Consider the following 21,964-nt stretch of genomic DNA (forward strand, 5'->3'; position numbering starts at 1 on the left):
AAAAACTCCTAACACTGATGTACTGATGAGAACGTAGAAGTCATATTCTCCTCTAGTTTCCAGTTTTGCTTCATACATTTTAAAATCGCAGAATGATGACTAATGGCCATGATGAGACAGTCATTTCCTGTAACCCCAGAAATCAGTCATTGTTTTTTTATTAATAAACCTGGAGAAGTGAGAGAGCACCTTATGTCATAAGTGTTACCACTTAATTGAATAAATATATTAATAAATATAGAATTCATAAAAAGCAATTTAGTGTATGTGTATAGAAACTCAAGAGCAAAAAAAGGAGAAAATCTTTAACAACAATGTATCTTCCTACATAGATTTAAATATCATTTATCTTTTACTTCAGCTAAAGTTTGATATAATACATTTTGGTATTAAGGACCAATATTTATTAATATTAAAAATAGATACTTTTTCACTTTAATGAATTGATAATGTATATACATAGTTACTTAAGAAGCTTTATATAAAATATTGGTAAAGTTTGGGATATTTACCTTTTGATGTCTTGAGAGATATTAAATAGGTGTACATATCTAAGGTAAGATGCCCTTATTGTGCACAGACAATAAAAATAGTCCTCATTTAAAAGACTTATGGTGATATTAAAAAATATATATGTATATGTGTGTGCATTTATACATGCATGTGTGTGCATATACATGTCTATATACATACATGTATACATACATATCTATAGCTAATCTATATCTATCTATATCTCTGTGCCTCCCAGTTCCAATTGAATCAGTATAATCTTTTTTAACCCACAAAACCATGGACAATACACTTGAACATGAAGAACGTTATCTATTCTTTCCTATTTTGCTCCTTTACCTATGGCAAATTCTCCAAGCACAGATTAGATTTAGCTGGTGAAAATTTTCAAATAAAAACTGGATTTTCTGTGTATACCCTGCTAATGACTCTTTTATGTATATGAGAAAAAATAATATGAATAATAAGCATCTTAATCCAAATAAAGATATATATATATTTATTTTAATCATTTTACAATTTTATTGATATTTTCATTATTATATTAGCATTTTATATGAATATTTTAAAGAGCAAAAGTAAACAGACTTCCATAAATGTGGTCCTAATTTGATTGGTTTACTCTAGATAGTGTATTAGAGTAATACCTACAAACTTTACAAGTGATTTTTCAGTTACAATTACTTTTATCTTTATACATTTTATCATTACACTATTGTTTTCCTGTGAATACCTATTAAAATAATTATTTAGGTACACACCCAATAGCTGGTTGTTTTTCAACTAATTTTTGGTGATACTGACTTGATGTTGTAAGTAATCATTGCCATTTTAAGGAATATGGACACAGACATGGGAAGAGTGATCAGATATTAAAAATCAGTATATGGCTCTTGTATCAATCACCTATTGCTGAAATAATGTGTAACAAATAAGCTCAAAACTACAGTGGCATGAAAGAATAAGCAACTGTTGCTCATGCATCTAAGACAGTCCCCATGACAGCTCTGTTGACTTGACCAGGCTCACTCGCATCTGAGTTCTGGCTGTTTGTTAACTGATCTAGACTGACCTTAACTGAGAATACTGGGGCTACTTGGTTGTGCTTCATATGCCTCTTATCCTCTGGGCTAACATGGCATGTTATCATGATAATAAAAGAGAACAAAAAATAGGGCAAGCTCAGACACTGAGTGCTTTCACACTTTTCATTGGTTAAACTAAGTCATATGGCTGAACTCAGAGTGGTAGGATACTGTGAACTTACACAGCAAAATGAGAGGATATAGGGAATGCTGAAGAATAGGGGCTATTTGCATAGTTTATTATATATAATATGTATATTACCTTAGGTATTCATATTAGAAGAATATTCAAAAATTGATGCAGGGGTCCATACAGAATTTTAGTAGTGGATGCAAGAAGGAAGGAGGTTCAAATGGTGGTTCATTCCTGGAAGTCGAATATATAGCATTTTTTAGAAACCTCTCTGTAAATGCAAGGACCCCAATAACTGCCTAGGAATAGAGAAGTAGATATGGATTGTCAGACACCACAGAGACTACTCCTGCTATGAGAACCAGTATCAGCAAGGACAACTGGAGAAAAATTAAGCACCTCATAGTTGTGACCCTGACATTAGATTCTAGAATATAATGAGAAATTGATTTCCAGACTCAGAGTTGAGAGAGCTAAGGTTGTTACTTTTTGTTGGTGGTGGTTTAAGTCTACTATAATGAGAAATCACATAGGAACCTTTCCTGACTCACAAAAGGAGTTGAGTGAGGCACAATGGAGAAGCTAAATTTACAGGTAGGGCATGTAGGATGTCGTCAGGGTTTTGTCCCTATGCTGATTCCAGCTGTTTCTATATCCCCAGTCATATGGGAAAGTCTCCAATGTGTCCACTTTCTATGGAGAAATATACACAAGGGTGGATATGTGAGCATAGGATGTCTTTTCTAAGATTTCGGTCCCTGAAGACAGAGATGAGAGGTAGTTCTTATCCCTATGGCAGGATTTAAGATTTCTCTGGAGAACAATGTACTTTTTAAATTTGTTTCTTGCCTCAGCATGAGTTTACAGAGGACTAGAATAGATAGATGGCTTAAAGGATGTGGGGCCATGTATATCTATGTTTATCCTCAAGCTGATTACACAGAGGAATTGTGAGGGTCTGCCTTGAGGGTTAAAGAATGCTGGGGAGCCAGTGCTCCCTTAGGAACTTTTAGTCAGACTCACGGGGGGCCCAATTACACTTATCACAGGTGTGCAGGGGCATACCTGTCAGGTGTTTCTTAAATAGACTCTTAGGAAGTTTATGAGGTGCTTATTAAGCATTACCATACCTGGGAGCTTTAATGAAAAGGCTAGAAAAGAAAGGTAGGAAAGAGGGAGGGGCTTGGGGAAGAAAAACAAAACACTTTTTATTCAAGTGTTAATTTTAAGGTATGGAGCCAGATAGAACAAGGAAGGAGAGATTGAAGCAGACTCCTGTGGATCAGAAAAGATTACTTATTTTCTGAGCACCAAAGTTTCTAGAATAAGCTATTATTTCCCAAGGGGAACAGAGAAGGAAAAACATTTTTATACACTAGAGCTAGCTTTATGCTGTCTTTGCTTCTCTCTTGTTTTTTTCTTCTCCTATGTTTTCTTTTGACATGATTTTTGAGTCACATTTGGATAGCCGAAGGTTTGTTCTCTTCTGAAATGCAGGCATACTTCCTTCTCTGGACAGAGGTATTTCGGGTGTTAAAGAAAGACTGAAGACTCAAGTGACAGGTGGAAAGATACTGATGAATTCAGCATGGGGTACAGTGAACTCGGTGAATCAGAGGCCAAAAAATTAAAATAATAATCTATATGTACATAATTTGTTCATCTAAATTCAGCTTCTAACTACTCAGGCCAAAACCAATATGGTATAAGATATGGGGAAAGTAAAAAATATTAATATGCTTTAACATATATTTTATATACTTATATACATAAACATCTGTTTTTTGCCTTGTTTCCTTGTCTGATAATATCATGCCAGTTTTCCCTGGGGGGCACCCCTCACCAGCCACGAATTCTAATTTATGTAGTTTGCCTGGTGATATCCTTCCCTGCTGTTCCATGAGGTCACATGAGAACAGGCACAATGAGTCTGTCCGAAGCACTGTGGTTGTTCAGCATAGGAGAGGTATCCCAATTCAGGCTAAATAGAGCTAAAGGTCTTTTAAAAAACAAAATGCATTTTTTTTGTATCACACCAGGAAATTTTGCTGTAATTCTCAGGAAAATGTCACATTTCTACTAGAATAGATGCACACAATACCTGCATATACCATGTGTTAAAAAATAATGAGTACATTCTATGTGTATGGTTATTTACTTAAAAATGTGCCAGAGCAGGGTTAAATTTGTTGATTAGATACAGTGCAACCCAAATCCATGTTGTAACTTTAGAATGTAACCCCTAAGTATGTACATTAATTTTACTTTTTTTACTTTGCATAACCCCAAGGAGAATATGAGTCTGAGATTACAAAATTGGAACTAGTTATTTTCCAGTTCTCCTGAGGCTGGCTGTGTGTGGTTCTGAACAAGGAGCACTAAACATGTATATAATTGCTGTGGAGTCCAACATGGGTCACTTAGGAAGAAACTGGAATTGAGAGAATGAGCTTTGTCTCAGAGAAAACTGGAGATCCTTCCAGGGAACTGGGCAACTGCAGCATCTTCCCAGAGTACTCCAGCATCATCTTAGATTATAGAACTCTCTCTTCCTGCGTGTGGGAGTGACACTAATTCTCTTTTGGACTACCTGAGCTTTCAAGAGATTAGGAAAAGTTCAGCAGGAAGGGGGAGACCAAGTGAGAGATTTCAGACCTCTTTTCTACTAATGCTGGTAAATTCTTCTCTAACTAATTGGAATAGAAGAGCTTTGGTGATTTAGTACTTTTTCATTTTATTTTGACATATACTAATTGAACAAAGCTTTTTGCTACATGGGAAAACACTGATATCCATTTGGAGTTTATATTTCTGAGTATTAAACAAAATTCTTACATAGGCATTTATTAGCTTAATTTTAAAGATGTAGAAACTGAGGTTCACAGAATTTAAGTGAAACGCACTGGGGGTAAATTGAGAAGTCAGGGATTAAAACTCAGGTATGCCTCACTGCAAAGTCCATGCTTTTTTCACAGCATCACATAATTAACACGGATTCATATGGAACCCTCAATATTTACCCTTCGACTGACTGTGTCACAGCTACTGCTGAATGAGTGTCAATAGTTCTTTCCATAGCACATGACTAAATCATCTGTCCTACACATCATGCTTCCAAAGGCTGGTCACTTCTGATTTATAGATTTCTTCTGTGCCTCACTGATTAAGGATTGCGTTTTGTTTTCAAAAGTCCCTTGTCTCTGAGAGTTACAAGCTTATTTGAATTATTTGCCAGTGTGTTTTCCCTGTACTTTGACAAACCTAAATTACTTGAAGTGGTACAACATATCTTTGTAAGGTTTCTTCGGTTTAAATGTAAACACATAACAACAGCTGTTGAGATAATTCAAAGAAGGAATCTTGTGTTTGAAACATTTCTTCATATGGGTAATTATCTTTCAAAGCACTGTCTTCCTTCCAGAAGAAAAGATGTGTTTAGAGGAAGCAGATGGTAAAGATGGTTAGTGAGTTACACTATTTAAAACCAGTGGTAAGTATTAAAATTTAGAGAATTGATATTTAGTAATTCAAATATTGAAAAATAATAGTTTATTTTAAATGAAAAGCTGACATTGTTGTTTAGAATATGTTTTTCATGGGATAAATAATTCATGTACATTTATTAGAAACATATGTTAGTGTGATTGCTCCTTAAGCTTTACTTCATTTCAATGAATAATGTTTCACTAGTTGTCAGAGTATCATTTTAATAGTAACAACACATGAATGAATAATTTAGGGACAAATGTATTTTGATAATAAGTACCTTGTGAAAGGCATTGGAATATGAAAAGTTTATATTGTATTCAAAGAAATGTGGATTCTTCCTAAAGTTGACAAGTATCTACGTAAATTTGTTAATTTTCATGAGTGATGTGTATGTCATGTAATCTATGTTTGATATTTTATAAATGGCCTAGATTTCAAATGTCTAATGTTGTGAAACTTATGATGGCCTTTATTTACAAAGGGTTTCCTTCAGTTAGAAATGAGAAAGAAAGTGGTATCTGTGGTGAGTTTTCCTTGTTGAGCTGTCAATGTTCTTTACTGCAGACAGTGCATACCAAGTTCTCCCCCGTATTAATAAATTTGGGACATTGTGGCAATGCTGTTTTTCTAAAGAACTTTCTATTTTGCTGCAACATGGTAGGTCTCTTCTCTGATTTTGACCTTTATTGCCAATCAAATGTCTGTATCTTTCAGTGCTATTGTGATACAGCTAACAAATGTTTCCAGAATAGTTGGTTCTCATTTGTTAGAAAATGATTTACATTCCAGAATTTCCTTTTATAATTGCCTTATCAACTAATGAATACAAAAGAGGACACATTTTAATCCAGGTTTACTAGGATATAATTGACATATAACCTTGTGTAAGTTCAATGTATAAAATGCGTTAATGTGTAACATTCATATATTGCAAAATGATCATCACCATAGCAATAGCTAATAATGCCACTTCATCACATAATTGTCATTTTGTTTTTGTAATGAAAACATATAAAATCTATTCTCTTAGTAACCTTCAATATTATTAGCTATAATTACTATGCTGTATTTTAATTCCCCAGAATTTGTCAATTCTGTAAGTTGAAGTTTATACACTTTGACCAATATCTGCCCATTACCCACCTCCCCCAAATGCCCCCGTAATGGGTAACCACCACTTTGTCTGTTTGTCGGAGCCTGGCTTTTTAAGATTTCACATACAAGTGATATAATGCAAAATATTTTTCTCTGACTTATTTTACTTAGCACTATGCCCTCGAAATTCATCCAAGTTGTTTTAAGCAGTGGTATTTTTTTTCTCATGGCTGAATAATATTTCATTTTGTGTGAGTGCATGTGTGTGTGAGTATGTGTGTGTGTGTGTGTTCTAGATACCAGAAGGTATCCAGCCATTTAAGATGAAAAAATGCAGACATGTATTGAAGAAGATACAAGATACAAGATACAAGAAATATGGCATGTAGCACAACGATGCCTCAGTTTCCTTCCAAGTAGGTACCTTAGGACCTCACACAGTTTGCCCAATAGCCATCAGCTGCCCCAACATATTTTCCTGATTATCACTGATGGTCTGAAATCTCTTCCCTTTGAAAGGTGATCTTAGTTTTGGGAAAAGCCAGGTGTCACAGGGCACCAATTCTGGGCTATAGGGAGGCTGAGGCATCTGATGATTTGACATTTCACAAAAAAACTGCATAAGACATGATGCATGAGCAGGTATATTGTCATGATGCAGCTACTAGTCACCAGTTTCCTATAGCTGAGGCCTTTTGAATCATCCAAATAGTTTCCATGGATGAATGTTCAAGCTTAACACAGAATTTAATGCACATTTCTTTCTCTTCTTGCTCAGTCATTTTGAGTGTGATGGCCACACAGTGCACATGCTCACTCAACAGCATCTACCACCCCCACTGACTAGTACTCTGAAGTCATCATTGTTCACACATGTGCATTCCTGTCCTCTCTCCTTGGCTGCCAGGTTACAAGGATGTTGCATAAACCACTCTCATTACATTAACAGTGGCTAGAATTGTTCTGGACATGCAAACATTTATATGTATATATAACATCTTCATTCAGGTTTTGATGTACATCAAAAGATGTCTGTACTCCCATGTTCATTGCACATTATTCATAATAGCCAAGTTATGGGAAAAAAAAGGCCACATTTTTATTCACATCTCAAACCATGGTGCCTCAAGCCCTTCTCCTTAGCTAGAAGCTTGATAGTTTTTTTTTTTTTTTAGGGATATCCTTTCTCAAAATTTTTCCAAGAATGTCTGATATTATCAGAACAGCTCACTTTTGTTAGATTATATTGATTACACAATGAAATATCACAGTTTATTAGCTATGATTATAAAAAGTAATGCACAAAAAATCCCCATCTTCAAGAGAGATATTTTGGGTTTTATACCTACTTTGAGAGCAAACACTTCTAGTACTTAAAGCCTATATATTTTGAAGGAGACAACTGACCCACAGTCTACCAAATGGAGAGATCTCAGCATGTGTCAAATATTTCTGTATTATATTTGAGATCAGATCAGTGACTTTCCATGACATTCAAAGTATAACAACTGATTCACAGTTTTATCTGTCTTAAATATGTCTTTCTTGTGGTATGGGCTTTCTTGCTGATATTCCTCAAAAGAGATCAAGTATTTTCCTAGAAATAATTTGTGGCACATTGAACTAATGACTTTCTTACTTATCTTACTTGGATGACAGTGAGCGTGTTCGAGAACTGCTTTGGGGAATACATAGTAAAGCTATCATTGCAATCGAACAAAACATGGTAAGGGTGAAACAACTTAGTATTTATCTACTGCTTTGTGTATGTGCAGACTGATCAGAAATTGAACCTATAACCTTTGGGTGCACAGGACAAAACTCCAACCAAATGAGCTACATCAACCAGGGTTCTTGGTAATTTTTAAAATACTTTATGTCATTGCTTCTTAGCCTTTTGGCTAAAATCAAGTCTAGTATCTGTTCTTATCAGTTTAAAATACTTTATCTTAGTGTCATTCCTGAAGCATCTAATTTCTATGAAAACAAATATAAGGGTAACAAAGTAATATTGCTTTTATTTGGAACTTAAACAACCAACTTGGTCTAGAACAAAAGGGATTGGCCCTGGCCTGGTGATAACACTCCATTGGTTGGAGTGTTATCCTGTGCATCAGAAGGGTTGGGGGTTTGATTCCCAGTTGGGGCACTAGATGCAGGTTCAATCCCTGGTCAGGGAGCTTATGGAGGCAACCTATCGATGTTTCTCTTTTACATCAACATATCTCTCTCTCTTCCTTTCTCTCTTTCTCTCTCATTTTGTCTCTCTCTAAAAACATACGTTTATTGAAACATATCCTTGGGTAAAGATTTAAAAAAAAAAGAACGAGTACAGGTCCTTCTCATACACTTGGTATGCTGTGTTAATTATGATTTTTTTTGGTCCCACTAACAGAAACCAATGCTAGCCAGTTTAATCATAAAAGAAACTTATCTGGAGGATATTAGCTCACAAAACTGATAAGAAGGCTTGAGAATGAGAGTGGTATATGAAAATGCTGCAGTAAAGCACTAAGCGTCTAAGTAGAGAAAATAAATTGACATTGTGGACAGAGACTCACCAGTTGAATGAAGTCCATTCTTTTTTTCCTGGTCCCGTGCCACTGCACTCACAATTCCAATTACTGGGAATGAGAGTAGGATTCACTGGTGTTCTGCTGATTCTCTGCTATGTTCACCTTTTGGCTAGGTAAGAGCAGGCCTCTTGATTTACATATCAAAGCATACAGTGGAGGACCATCAGGGTGTTATTATCAATGGAATGTGGAAGAAATGCTGAGGTGATAAAAAAGTTAACTATAGTTGAACATGTTCCTGTGTATGATTGAATCTCTGTCTTGTTTGTTCCCAAACCTGGCAGAGTTGAGATGATCAAGTATGTGTGGCAGTAGCCTCAAGGGAGAGTTTTGCTCACAAGGGTAGGCTCCTTATGCCATTACAGTACATTTTGGCTCCAGAATATAGTCATCTGTCCCTAAAATTTGGTCATAGGAAGCTCTAATGAGGTCTATTTTGTTTTCATAGTCCTGGTACTAAAACAAGTATTAGACTTCTCTATCTGTCCTGAATTAGAAGTTGTAAATATGTAAAAGGAGAAATCTCTCTACACACCAGCAATATCTAAGTCCCTTAAAACAAATAAATACACTGGGGACCAGGGGTGGATGAAACCCATCTGTCTCTGAGCAGCAGAACCAGTGCTACCAATGGGCCCTTTACATTGAGATACCAGAGTTTTTCACTCTGATATCTCAACTTAATGTGAATCAAATGTTAGAGTCTTGACTTCTTCATAAACTGAGCCAGTTGTGACTGTGGCATTCAGTCTGCTGTTATCAAGGGCTTTTAAATTTATTTCAGTAATTAATATACCATTTAATCTGATCAGTCAAGAGTAAAACAATATTAAGGAGAATTTCCCTAAAATTTCTATTTAATGAAACCTGAAATAATACTTCCTAGATATATCCTAATATTAAGGAGGATTTTAAAAAGTGTACTGTTCTTCTATTACAGTTCTCCAAATTTTTCCCCTTTGTTCTCCTCTGCCCCACCCTCTCCCACAGTCTTACCCCACTCCCACATCAATCCCCACCCTGTTGTCCATGTACGTGGGTATATTTATTATTCCAAAATTAATGTAAAAAGACCAATAAGAAACAAAAGCATAAATGAAATGAAACCTGCCCTTACAACCTTTATTAAAGTAAGCAGAACATAAGCTGCTCACAAATTTTGAGGCCATTTTATTTTGTAGTGCTTCCATATAGCAGAAAATATTTAATTATAACTATCCTTAAGAAACACTGCTGTTAAATATCTATGAGCCCTGGCTAGGTAGATCAGTTGGCTGAAGCATTGTTCTGAACACCCAAAGGTTGGGGGTTCAATTCTTGGTCAGGACATATACCTAGGTTGTGGTTTTGGTCCTGGGTCCTGGAGCGAATGGCAGGCAACCAACCAATGTTGCTCTCCCACTTTGATCATCCTCTCTCTCTCTCTCTCTCTCCTTCTCTCTCTCTCCCCTGCTCTCTCCTTCTCTCTCTAAAATCAATAAACATATTTAAAAATTAAATCTCCACAAAACTATTAATGGGTTTATGACTGACATTTAATGAAAGGAGCTACAATATTCTCAAAATACTTGGTTAATGTACAATAAATAGGAGGCCTGCAGAAAACACCTACCACTATGCATTAGAAATGTATGATGGTGAAAGCAAGGAACCCATCAATACATTTCCCTCTGATCAAATACTCATGTTGAACTTCCCAATTCAAATACCTGGCACTTGTGTTAGCAGTGTTTTCCTTTGTCTTGCCTATTGTCCGTAGATAACTGCACAATCTGGTGAAGGGAATTTACAGTTTGCATGTGGTAATTGAGATGTTTCTAGTGACTCTTTCCTTGTGTCACAATGTCTTGGCTAGTATCTTCTCATCTTGTCTGCACACAGTATGCACACAATCAATGGCTCTTTTCAGGGTTTTCACTTTTGTTAGCTCAGATCTACAGGTCTACTAGTTACTAGTAGATCTCCATGCTACTAACTGACACACTTTGGAAACTCTTCTGGAGCCTTCATCTCCAGCTTTTCCATAAATTACCTATATTTTCTGTTGACAAAAAATAAATCTGTTTTAATTTTTTTCAAATAAGTAAAAAAGAGTTACATAAATTACTTAAAATGAGAAACACAAGTATTTTCCTAACCCATTCATCTGTTGATGGACACTTGGGTGTTTGACAAACACATAGACCAGTGGAACAGAAGAATGCCCAGAATTCAACCATTACTTACATATATGACCAACTAATTTTTGCCAAAGGAGCCAAGAATAGCCAGTTGGGAAAGAATAGTTTCTTCAACAAAATGGTTTGGAGGAACTGGATAACCACAAGTAGGAAAAGGGAACTGTATTCTTGTCTTACAACACTCACAAAATTAACAAGAAATGGATCCAAAACTTGAATATAAGACCTGATACCATAAAATTCCTAGGAGAAAACATAGAGAAGAAGCTCTTGACATTGGTCTTGCCAATGATTTTATGGATATAACATCAAAAAATCAAAAACAAGATCCTCAAGTAGGACTGCATCAAACTTAAATGCTTCCTCACAGCAAAAGAAATAATCAACACAATTGCTTTTTGATTCCCAGAAACTGTAAGCAGAGTTAACTGCTGACATCGCCAACCCATTCCCAGGTTAGAAACTGGCTTCATCTGAAGAGAGCCACTGTGACCCAAACCACACTCACCCTGCCATGGGCCAGGCTCCAGTGACTGGTCCGGGGGTAGTTCGGGTGAGGTAGAGGGTGTTATATAAAGATCCATAGCAATTGACATCAGGTGAGACTACTCATAGGTGTTAATTCTGAAATAGTTGCATCCGAACAGCTATTTTAAAGGCTGTTTCCAGAGCAACCAACCTGTCACCCTTCATGATATTTCTCAAATCAAATCAAACAGGCCAAGCAGAAGTTGATAGTTTAATGAACAAAAAGATCGAGATGACTGATATCATCAGCATAAACTTATTTTTTAAAATGTATTTTTTCTCCCCAGACCTCTTGTTCTTTCTCCCTATAGATATCCTTTTAACATCTGAATCTCGCACACAGCCTCCAATCTCCTGTTGCTACACTTGGACTGTCTCCTTTCTTCACCACACTGGTAGCCTCACCTACCCCTACCTGCAAGAGATGCGTGAAGCGAGCAACAAAACCCAATAAATCAAGCCTAACACCTAACAAAATTATCTTCTTTGGGGGTAAAATTCTGCTTGTAGGACTATTTTTTTTTAATTTTCTTACATCTGAACTGAAATTGAAGCTTTCATGAGGTGTCCTCATTTGCATGAATTGTCCCTACCAGAGGCTGCTCTTTTTGTCCATGTGTATTGGTGCTGACTTCCACACAGAAGCTTTCTAAAATATTGGGGTAGAGCCATCACCCCAATATTTAATTAGAAGATAAGCTGAACTCTGAGGTCTACAGGCATAAGCTTCTTTTGAAACTTTTTGTTTGTTTGTTTGTTTGTTTTTGATAGTGTAGTTGCAGTCTTGTCCAACAGCAGATAAGTGAACTGTGCTTCTAGATCCTAGACATCTAGCTGGAACTGATCAATTTTATCCACTAGTTTTATGAAGCATCCCCTTGAATTAAAATGTTGCTTGATGAAGTCACTTCACTGGGTTGACAACCTATAGACTGAAATTGCAATAAAAGTTCAGGATATAAAATCTAATGTTGTTAGGATAAAATATAATAATGATAGCAATTAAAATCATATCTAGGATTAGTCTTTTGCCCAAGACTTTGTCAGCTGTTTATTATCAAGTTTTTGAGGAATTTATCTCCCTTGAATTGTCAGTAAGTTAAATGACATATTTGTTTGATAGGCAATAGCAACACTTACAGATTTACCACAGAATTAGATTGCATTCTTGTCCTAAGTAGCACTCAGGGTTGACAATACATTGTGGATATGATATAGGCCAATTGCCTTAGAAGGCATATTACAAAGGTGATGCCTGTGTTTAAGGAAACCTCAAAAAGAAAAGTACATTTTTACTTCTTTATTAAATAGATTATCTTCAAAGCAGAAAGGTATTTAATAAGAATTAAAACTAATATGAAAGAAGAGTAAATGTCATATACTAAAATAGCCCCTAATAATGACTTACCCATGATTTCAAAAGCTGTGCTTTCTAATATTTATTCACTCATTAAACACTACACTAAATTTTAACATTTGGATTCTGTCCACTAGTGGAACTTAAATTAAAATAATGGCCTCTGAGGCTTACTAGATAATACTGTCTTGAAATTACTAATCATTTGTGAACTTATATTTGTAGGCTTTGCTAAATACAGATTTTATAAACATTAATTTATATATACATAAATATATATTTTCTAAACATATTTTCTAAACATTAATTTATATATAAATAAATATTTATTTATATATATGCTTCTATGGGGTATATTTGGAGCCATGTGTATTTAAAATCTGTGACACTTGTTTCTCCTTTGTCTTCAGTTTCACAGTATAATACATTTATAATATAAAACCTCATTCATTCTAGACATCGATGTCAGTTTATAATAAAATTTAATTGTTTTTATCGCCTTCAATGATTGTGACTGTAACGTATTTGTAAGAAGATGAAGAATACCAGTCCATCCAGACTTGACTTTATTAAAGTGTTAAGTATCAGTTGTTAAGCAATAGACTGGAGAATTAGAATGGTCTCTTACACAGTTACAACACTGACTACATAAGAAATCAGCTTATTCTTGTTGTGCGATGCAGCTGTTATTTTCTCCCATAGATTATTTTGGCAGCATTAAATGATATTTACTTGTTATTTTTGAAAGTTAGGACAATAAAAACAGCTAAAAACAATCAATAAGGAACTTTGAAAAATAGCGTTTCTAGTCAGAGGTGAGAAGGGCAAGTTTTTGACCTACTAGTAATGATCTAATATATTTATAGAAGAATCAAGAAGTGTGAGAAGCAGCATGTCTCCATGTGACAACATTGCAATCATCTCTGCCACCTCGAAAAGACTTATAGTTAAGAGATATAACTAGATCTCTCCTTTCCTAATGTGGCGCTGAAAATGATGGGGGTTGAAACTGCATCTGCAGATGGGGGTGATTGATGATGACACCTAGTGGCCAGGTGTCAGGGACATGAAGGCCAGCTGTACTTATTTTACTTTGTGAAGATGAAAAATTAAGACCTTTCATTTACATTTTTCCATGGCCCATATGAGCTGATGAGCACAGTTCTAATTTATAAGAAAAAAAACCTCCTGCAGATTAGGGGAATTGAATGTTTCTGTACATTTGTACTTCATTTGTAAGGCCTGGCACATTTAGATGGAGTTTCTTTCCCTAAGGCAATATTTCTAAGCTTTAACTGTATTATACACTATGGACATAGTAATAATACAAGGGATATTTTAATTATTTATCTCAGGAAGTAAATATTTAATTATTGAAAAATATGCTTGAATATGGACAGTACAAAATGTAAAGTGTGCTTAAGAATGTGCATTTAATGTCTCTTCCTAAATAAACTTGCTTGAGCTTTGAATGTAGCTGATAAATTAGAAATAGCTACTTACATTTATGTAAGGTATAGCTATGAAATCATGTTGAATATTTTATTGATTTCAGGTGCTTAAACATCTTTTCCTTTCATATATTCCTGAAATATTTCTTATAAAAGAGGGAAGAGGAAAACATACTCTCTGAAAGGATTAATGAGTGACGTTCCTTGTTAGATGTTTTCCACTAACGGCTGACATTCACAGCATGTTTTGTGCTGTGATACTGAATTCTGTCAGATACTTAATATGCAGCATTCAGATCCTCTCTCTTTTGCAAGGAGGTGTGATAGGGAAGATTTTTGTATGCAACTTTGCTAAAATTTACATATACAGATACTTTTCATTTATTAATTTAAAATCAAATGGTGAAACAGGCCCTTGTAAGTGTATGAATAAATAGAAAGTGCATTTTGTAAACCTTTTAGGATGGATGTGTGAATTTAAATCAAATTTCAACCTGTCTACTGTATTTTAAGGTTAAATATTAGTATAATAAATATTTATATTTATGCCTAATTTGTATTTATCAAAATACATTTCTATTTGTTTGGTATTATTTTACACTTGCAATTTTGTTAAGCTCTAAGCACTTTTGAATTTATGGAATTGTTAGCATACCAAGCTTTTCATAATGACTTAAGCAATTCAAACCTATTAGTAAAATCTATTTATAAACTAAGCTCTGTAATTTTATCACTCAATCCTGATTGGTTTAAACCAGTGATTTTCAACCTTTTCATCTCATCCACACATGAACTCATTACTAAAATTCTGTGGCACACACACACAAATTTTTTTTTTGATTCATTCACACCAGATGGCTATTGCTGTGTTGGCTGTTGTTATTTCTCTACTGACAATCTAAATAGTCAGACATAGCATGTTTTAAAAATCCTTGTGGCACACCGGTTGAAATCTGGTTTAAGCTACTAGAGTGACTCTAGCTTTAGAGTGATCTATTTGTCATTTAATAGTAACCTTAAAAGATAGTTCAGAAAAATATTTGATCAGATGTCTAACTTAATGCTATTGAATCATGACAGCACAGAAAATAAGAGTTAAATATATCTTTTCTCTAAATGGATCACTTTGATATCATTAAAAAATCTATTGAATTTGACAAGGTTAAATCTATATAAAATAGGAGTTTTTGTTTTTCCCTTTCCTTCTCTTTGCCAACATTTCTCATAGCACAAACAGGTGGGCATTTAACTTCAAATAGGGTTTACAGTTGTGAGGAGATTAAAGCGACACTCTGGCAGAAGGAGGCAGTGCTTCAGTTGACTGAATCATTGCTAGGCTGCGAATTCAAAGACCCAACTGGTGGTGTCACGATGGGCGTATCAACGGTGTGCGAAGCTACCTCAGGAGAACACAGGGAGGCATGAGTGGCATTTCAGAATGTCAAGTAGACATCCCAGGAAAATCCCAATGTGGACACATCAACATTTAGGACTCTTTCCAGCCCTAATACTTTACCATAACCGACTGGCTATCTTAAAAGCAAAGTTTTTAAAAAAAATCATTAGAAGCTAGAAGGAAGATACACATTTTTAAAAAAGAGGTTAAACTATCAAATAACAATTAAATTTCTGTAAGGACAAAATGAGAACAGCTCTGGAGGACTAGAGAAGAGGAAATCATGAGGATTTGTTTAGGTTATTGCTGCTGCCATGTATCACTTCCATTTAATTTTTCTCCTTGTAGTAATTTCTGCAGCATGATGCAATTGGTTAACTTGTTTCCAAAGTCAATCTCTAGGCCAGGGGAGGGAGGGTGAGTAGATCACCTTGCTTTACAGAAGAACCAAGGTTGCATATAACAGGGCAGATTTAAAAAATTTAGTACCCTTAGCAAAGGGATGATTGGGTTTGCTAGGCAGGCACACACAGTAAAATGCCCACCTCACATGTTGCATTTCAGGCATCATTGAACCAAAATGAACACTCAAACAGAAGCCAAATGTGTTTTGCTAAAAGATTGAGTCTGTTAGTGTCAGTCTTTAGATTTTATTAATAGGCTTTAATAACATTCATGAGAAAGTTAGCAGTGAGGAAGCCTTCAATGTTTGGTAATGAGTGCTAATGAAATTTGATTTTTGTTCCTCTAAAATGAAGTGAGCTCTGTTTCTAATTTGATCACTTATGACCTTAATAGCACAATCAAATAGAATAATGGAGTGGAAGATGAATATAATATCACATGATATCAAGGTTGTAACTTGAAACTGGTAACAGAATCAATCAATCCTTTAAGAAAGGTTTTTCTAATCTAAAGGCAGTCACACATGTCCTAGACAAGTTGTCTGTGCTGCAAAGCAGCACTGGTAACAGAACTTTCTTCAATGATGGAAATGTTCTATATTTGCATTGTCAAACATGACAGCTGCTAGCCACATGTGTCCAGTAAGCTCTAAAAATCTGTCTGATATGACTGCAGAAACTAATTTTTCATTATATTTGATAACTAATTTAACTTAAATAGTTACAGATGAGTACTGACTACAATATTGGACAGCAGAGACTTTAAGTGATTACTTTCTGGTATCATACCAAAAGTAGAGGCTTATGCAGAAGAAATTGTATTTGCTAAGGAATTCAAGAAATATATTGTCAGGAAAAGGAAAAGGACTGTTTCTGTTCGTGTTCTCAGTGGGAAACAATAGGTTATACGCTAACAAGATTATGTAAAAATATTATTGAGCGGTAGAGATGCCACATCTTGCCCGTTCATTCTCGGGCACTGGATTCTAGAAACTCTGTCAAAACTGCTTCCCAAAGGGGTTGCTTCTGCTGTTGCCTTCACCAGAACATTTCTGTGACATTTTGTACTGATGTCTCCTGTGACTGTGCCACATTTGCGGATCCATGTTGCATGCCAGCATCGTAGCTGAAAGAAAATTTAGGTAATTGAGTTTCTATGTACTATTGTGGGATGCACAGACTCATAGGTAAACTTAGAAAAGAGCTAGTTCCCCCAAATCACCAATGATTACAATCATGAGAATGAGTAAATCTTCATCATAACATCAGTCACCATATACCATGAAACATTCCTACAGATTTTGCATCTTTTATGTTACAAACATTCAATTATATATGCTTGGTAAAAAAGAAAAAATAGTGTGAGCTTAAAAATATACATAATATTTTAGTGAAATGTGACTGCTATTCTATTCAATAAGTGCATGCCCTGGCGTGACCAGCAATGTGTATCCACGGTTATCTTCTTTGGAGCCTGTTTCCTATAGTTCTCAATGTGAAGTGTCTTGCAACTCCGATTACAGCTAGTGTTTAAAGATATTTTTTTATCCCCCTTGGTTCCTGTATAAGAGCTAAACACTCACAGAAATCTGATTTCTTATATATAGAAATTTCATTTATCTTCAACCTATTTGGTTGATTGAGAGAAATGATGAGTTTGTCATTTCTGCAGGCTCAGATGATCCAGATAATCTGAGGGATTAAAAGTAATGAATATTTCCACACCAAGTCTTAAAGTCGTCATCCTTTCCCAGCCAGAGTCTTGTCCTTGGTACAGCTGTCTCTCTGGCGTTCAAATTTAACCTTTTCTGGGGATCTGGAGTTTTAAGATTAAATCTTAGTCTTGGTTTTTAACTTTGTCTTCTTTTTGGCTGCAGGAGATGAACTTTTTTTTATATGCTACCGGGAGACTATCACAGAGAGTCTTCAGTCTTTAATGGCTAATTAATCATCCTCAGCCTATCATTGTTTCTCAAAACATGAATTGCCCTTAGCAAGAACCATCCCATTTGCATTGTCCCTATCATTCCTGTTCTCACAAATTCCCAAACATCTGATACAATCCACCTTCTAGAACATTCTTTCCACTGGTACTGGGTTAAGTACCACCAGGAAAAATTTTGCAATCATAAACTGTCTTGTTCCATAGGTTCTCTGTAATCTACAACACCCCAGGGATGGCATCTTCATTGCCTGCCAGAGAGCACACGTTCTAGCTCCAGAATTTCATCTTCATGTCAATTTTCTTTGGTTATATGTGGAACTGATAATTGTTAATCTGATTCCCCATAAAGCAGACTCTGTAATGGAGACTATCTTGGATGCGTATTGGGAAGTTCTTCCAGAACCAATATTTGTTTGTCTATATCTGACTGGCTTGTTTATGTTATCTTTTCTCCTCCTGTACCTGGGTGTGTGTGTGTGTGTGTGTGTGGGAGAGAGAGAGAGAGAGAGAGAGAGAGAGAGGGGGGGGGGAGAGAGAGAGGGAGAGAGGGAAAGAGAGAGAGAGAAAGAGAGAGAGAGAGAGAAAGGGAGAGAGAGACAGAGAATAATTGTGAAGCTATTACAGAGAACATTTAAGGCTTGGGCAGATGATATTTTTCTCCAGACAGGTTTTACATTTGCTTCTACCAGGAAAATAAGGACACTAACCATTCATGATCATATCAATTCAATTTCTGGAATTGACAGAATTAAAGCTAAGCTGCAAGCTATATGCAGAGCTTTATACCTCCACTTCCCTCTATTTTGTGGGTAAAATCTTTCAGATTCACAGCTGAAAGCAAAGAGCTCATTAGTTCCTGTTTATCTGACTAAGGGTTGAAATTTTTTCTCTGTAGACCCACAAGAATGGTAAATATCTCACTTCGCCTTATCGACCTCTTAGTGGACCACTGTGGAATCAAGGAATTGTCCCTGGGATTGAATCATACCCAAATGCTCAACCCACCTCTCTGGATTGCTATGCTTCCTATCAGTCCCCAAATCCTGGCCTTGTAATTCTTTACTGGTTTGTTAATTCTGTGAGGCTTTCACGCAGAATTTTAAAATGTTTTCTCTAGCTTCTCTAATACTCAGAAGATAGGGTTATGCAAATTATTGAATTCAACATTAACAGAAGTCCAAGTTTGTGTATTTCCAAATACATTTACTTGTAATTGACCTTCCGAGCACTGATCTTAAGAATTTTTTGGCTGAAAATGTGGTGTACTTATTACCATACAGCTTATCATGCTACAGTACAAATGTGAAGAAATGCAAATTCCAAGGACAGCAGTCTACATTGTACATACTACAATTTGTCCTGAAACATTATATACACATATATTTAATAGTCATCAAACCAAAAACAATATTTTGTGAAACATACATCTTATATGTATGAAAGGGAACAATGATATAGCTATTTAGAAAACTAAACTGTGTTTGAGTAGTTGAGATTTTGAGGAAGTCCAAAGAAAATAAATGGTAGGGAACTATCACTAAAGTAATGTTTTTCTCTGTAGAAGAATGTGATATGGTTTTCACTGTGGCTTAAGCTGAAGAGTATTGCCCCTGTGAATAAAATAGAGAACATATTATCAGTGGAATTTCTACTTTTCTTTGGTGAATAGAAAAAAAAAGTGTTTTGCTGACTTAAGGACATATTTTTGCTTTCAACTAGTCTCTCTTACCAAACTCCTTGAATACCACCTTTAAAAATAAATTTAAGATAAAAATCAAAGAATGATGCATTTCTTTTGTATGTCATAGGAAAGAAAAAATCAATGAAAATATAATCTTTGAGGGAGAATAAGATAAGGAAGAAAACATAAAAGGTGTTCCTATAACTTCTGTGGTATCTGCTGATTCCTGTTTGGTGTAGTTCCAGAGAGGTTGACCAATATAGATACTAGAATGATGCAAAGATTCAGAAAATAATATCATAAGTATATCATAGCATGGAGAGGAGGAATCTTTATGCGTATGGAGGGTATTCATCTATTAGTTCTGCTTAACAAGCATATCCTATTCCTGTGACTTTTTTATTTTTCCTCCTAAATTCCCACTACCTTTTTTATTTAAGTAAGATTTTATAGAATGGACTCCCTCAGTTTAACTATAACAAATATTTATTGGGTATATATATCTGTTCTACAGACAAGTAATGTAAAATAAACTTAGGGTCAGAAAACCTGGTTTTAATTTAAAACTCAAAAGCAATGCATGGCACAAAACCAGGCACACAATAACAGAAATCATTCAGTCTTCACTATAGCCTTCACCATCACCATCATTATCATCATTATCATTTGTTAGGTATTGATTTTGGTGTAAAGATTAATATGACATGGCCCCTTTCATCAAACGGGAGAGGGAAGTTAGCCAGTGTTTGCAGTATTGGGGGCAGTGGTAGATGCATTGTCCAACCACTCTGAGAGGCTAAATGAGGGTGTTCAGTGCTCTTGGTGGAACAAAAGTCTAGAGGAAGGAAAGAGCTTTTCAAAATTACAAGATGACATAATTGTATACCTGTGCAGAAAACCTCAAGCAATTTTGATTTGTGCTAGGGTATATCAGTTCCAGAGTGGCATGACATGGGTTTGGATTGCAGGCAAGGATGAGTTCAGGGAAGGTTATATGCCATGCAAGTCACTCAGATTTGCTGTTATAGGGGATGGTGAAGAATTTAAGGATTTTGAAGGAATAGTTTATTAACTCTGCCAATACCTGAAACTGAAGTAAAACAGGAAATTAATCTGAGTCAGATTCCAGTTATTTGAGATATGGGTGCACTTTTTCAAAGTGGTCCTTCCATCTCATCCACTTCTTAATTCTTTCATAAAGCTGTTCTTTCATAAAGTTCCTCCAGTGTCTCCTAATGTAAATACACAGAATGTAACCTTAGCTTTTAACTCCATTCCTAAATAGGTTTGGTTTTGTTTCAATGTTGGCCAGTATAGTTTTCTCATATAGATTGTAGTATCTCTGAGGGTTACCTCTTTAATAAATTAATTAATAGAATAATAGAGATAAGTAGGGTCTTAGAACTCTTATAGTTCTGTTTATTCCTCTAATAGCAAACTGGGGCGAGGGGAAAATGACTTATCTATATGTACACAAGTGGCGTTTGACAGAGTGAGAAGAGAATGGCTCTCTGTCAATTTTTTGAAGCTGTGTACTTTGTACTTTCTCCTCGCCCACATGTTACTATTAAGCAACTCATATTTGCACATAGCCACAGCCATATTTAGAGTCATGTAGTATCAAGGATACATACTACCACCGTGATTTATGACTGACTGAACATATTAACCTCGAGTATCTCACTGACATATTTATTAGATTTCCCCACTATAAAGTCATTCTCGTTCCCCCATTTCCATGTTGTGCTCTTTGGAACAATGTCACTACACACAGTGCACACTTGGGAACTGAGGAGTTATACCCTCTCTCCTTTAGGAGTATCCATGTATTTATTTGGAATTCTTAATTGGAAATTTGTCTCTTCTCCCCCATTGTTAATTTATTCAATCACTTATATAAACTGATAAAAAGATATAAACTGATATAAATATAGGTGTTTGTTTCACACTTTGGATAATCATCTCATAGGTATTAATGTATTTTTTATTATTAGAATTAAAAAATTTTCCCCTAGTCCTTTTAAACATATGTGATAATTTTTATACATTTTCTAAGTATTCAATATTTTAATATTTTAACATTTTAATACATTTTGAGCCAAATAATTATAATTTCTCAAAAGCTCAAAAT

The 21,964-nt window shown here is 35.3% G+C and overlaps 1 protein-coding gene and 1 pseudogene across 2 annotated transcripts in view; both read left to right on the top strand.

Moving 5' to 3' along the window:
* The window catches only part of PCDH15 (protocadherin related 15), a 775,879-nt gene that overhangs the window by 12,113 nt on the left and 741,802 nt on the right, over window positions 1-21,964 (top strand). The gene's annotated exons all lie outside the window — the stretch shown is intronic.
* LOC114498154 lies at window positions 8,197-8,419 on the top strand (annotated as a pseudogene).

The sequence above is a fragment of the Phyllostomus discolor genome, chromosome 5 (assembly GCF_004126475.2).
Source record: "Phyllostomus discolor isolate MPI-MPIP mPhyDis1 chromosome 5, mPhyDis1.pri.v3, whole genome shotgun sequence".
Classification (NCBI taxonomy): Eukaryota; Metazoa; Chordata; class Mammalia; order Chiroptera; family Phyllostomidae; genus Phyllostomus; species Phyllostomus discolor.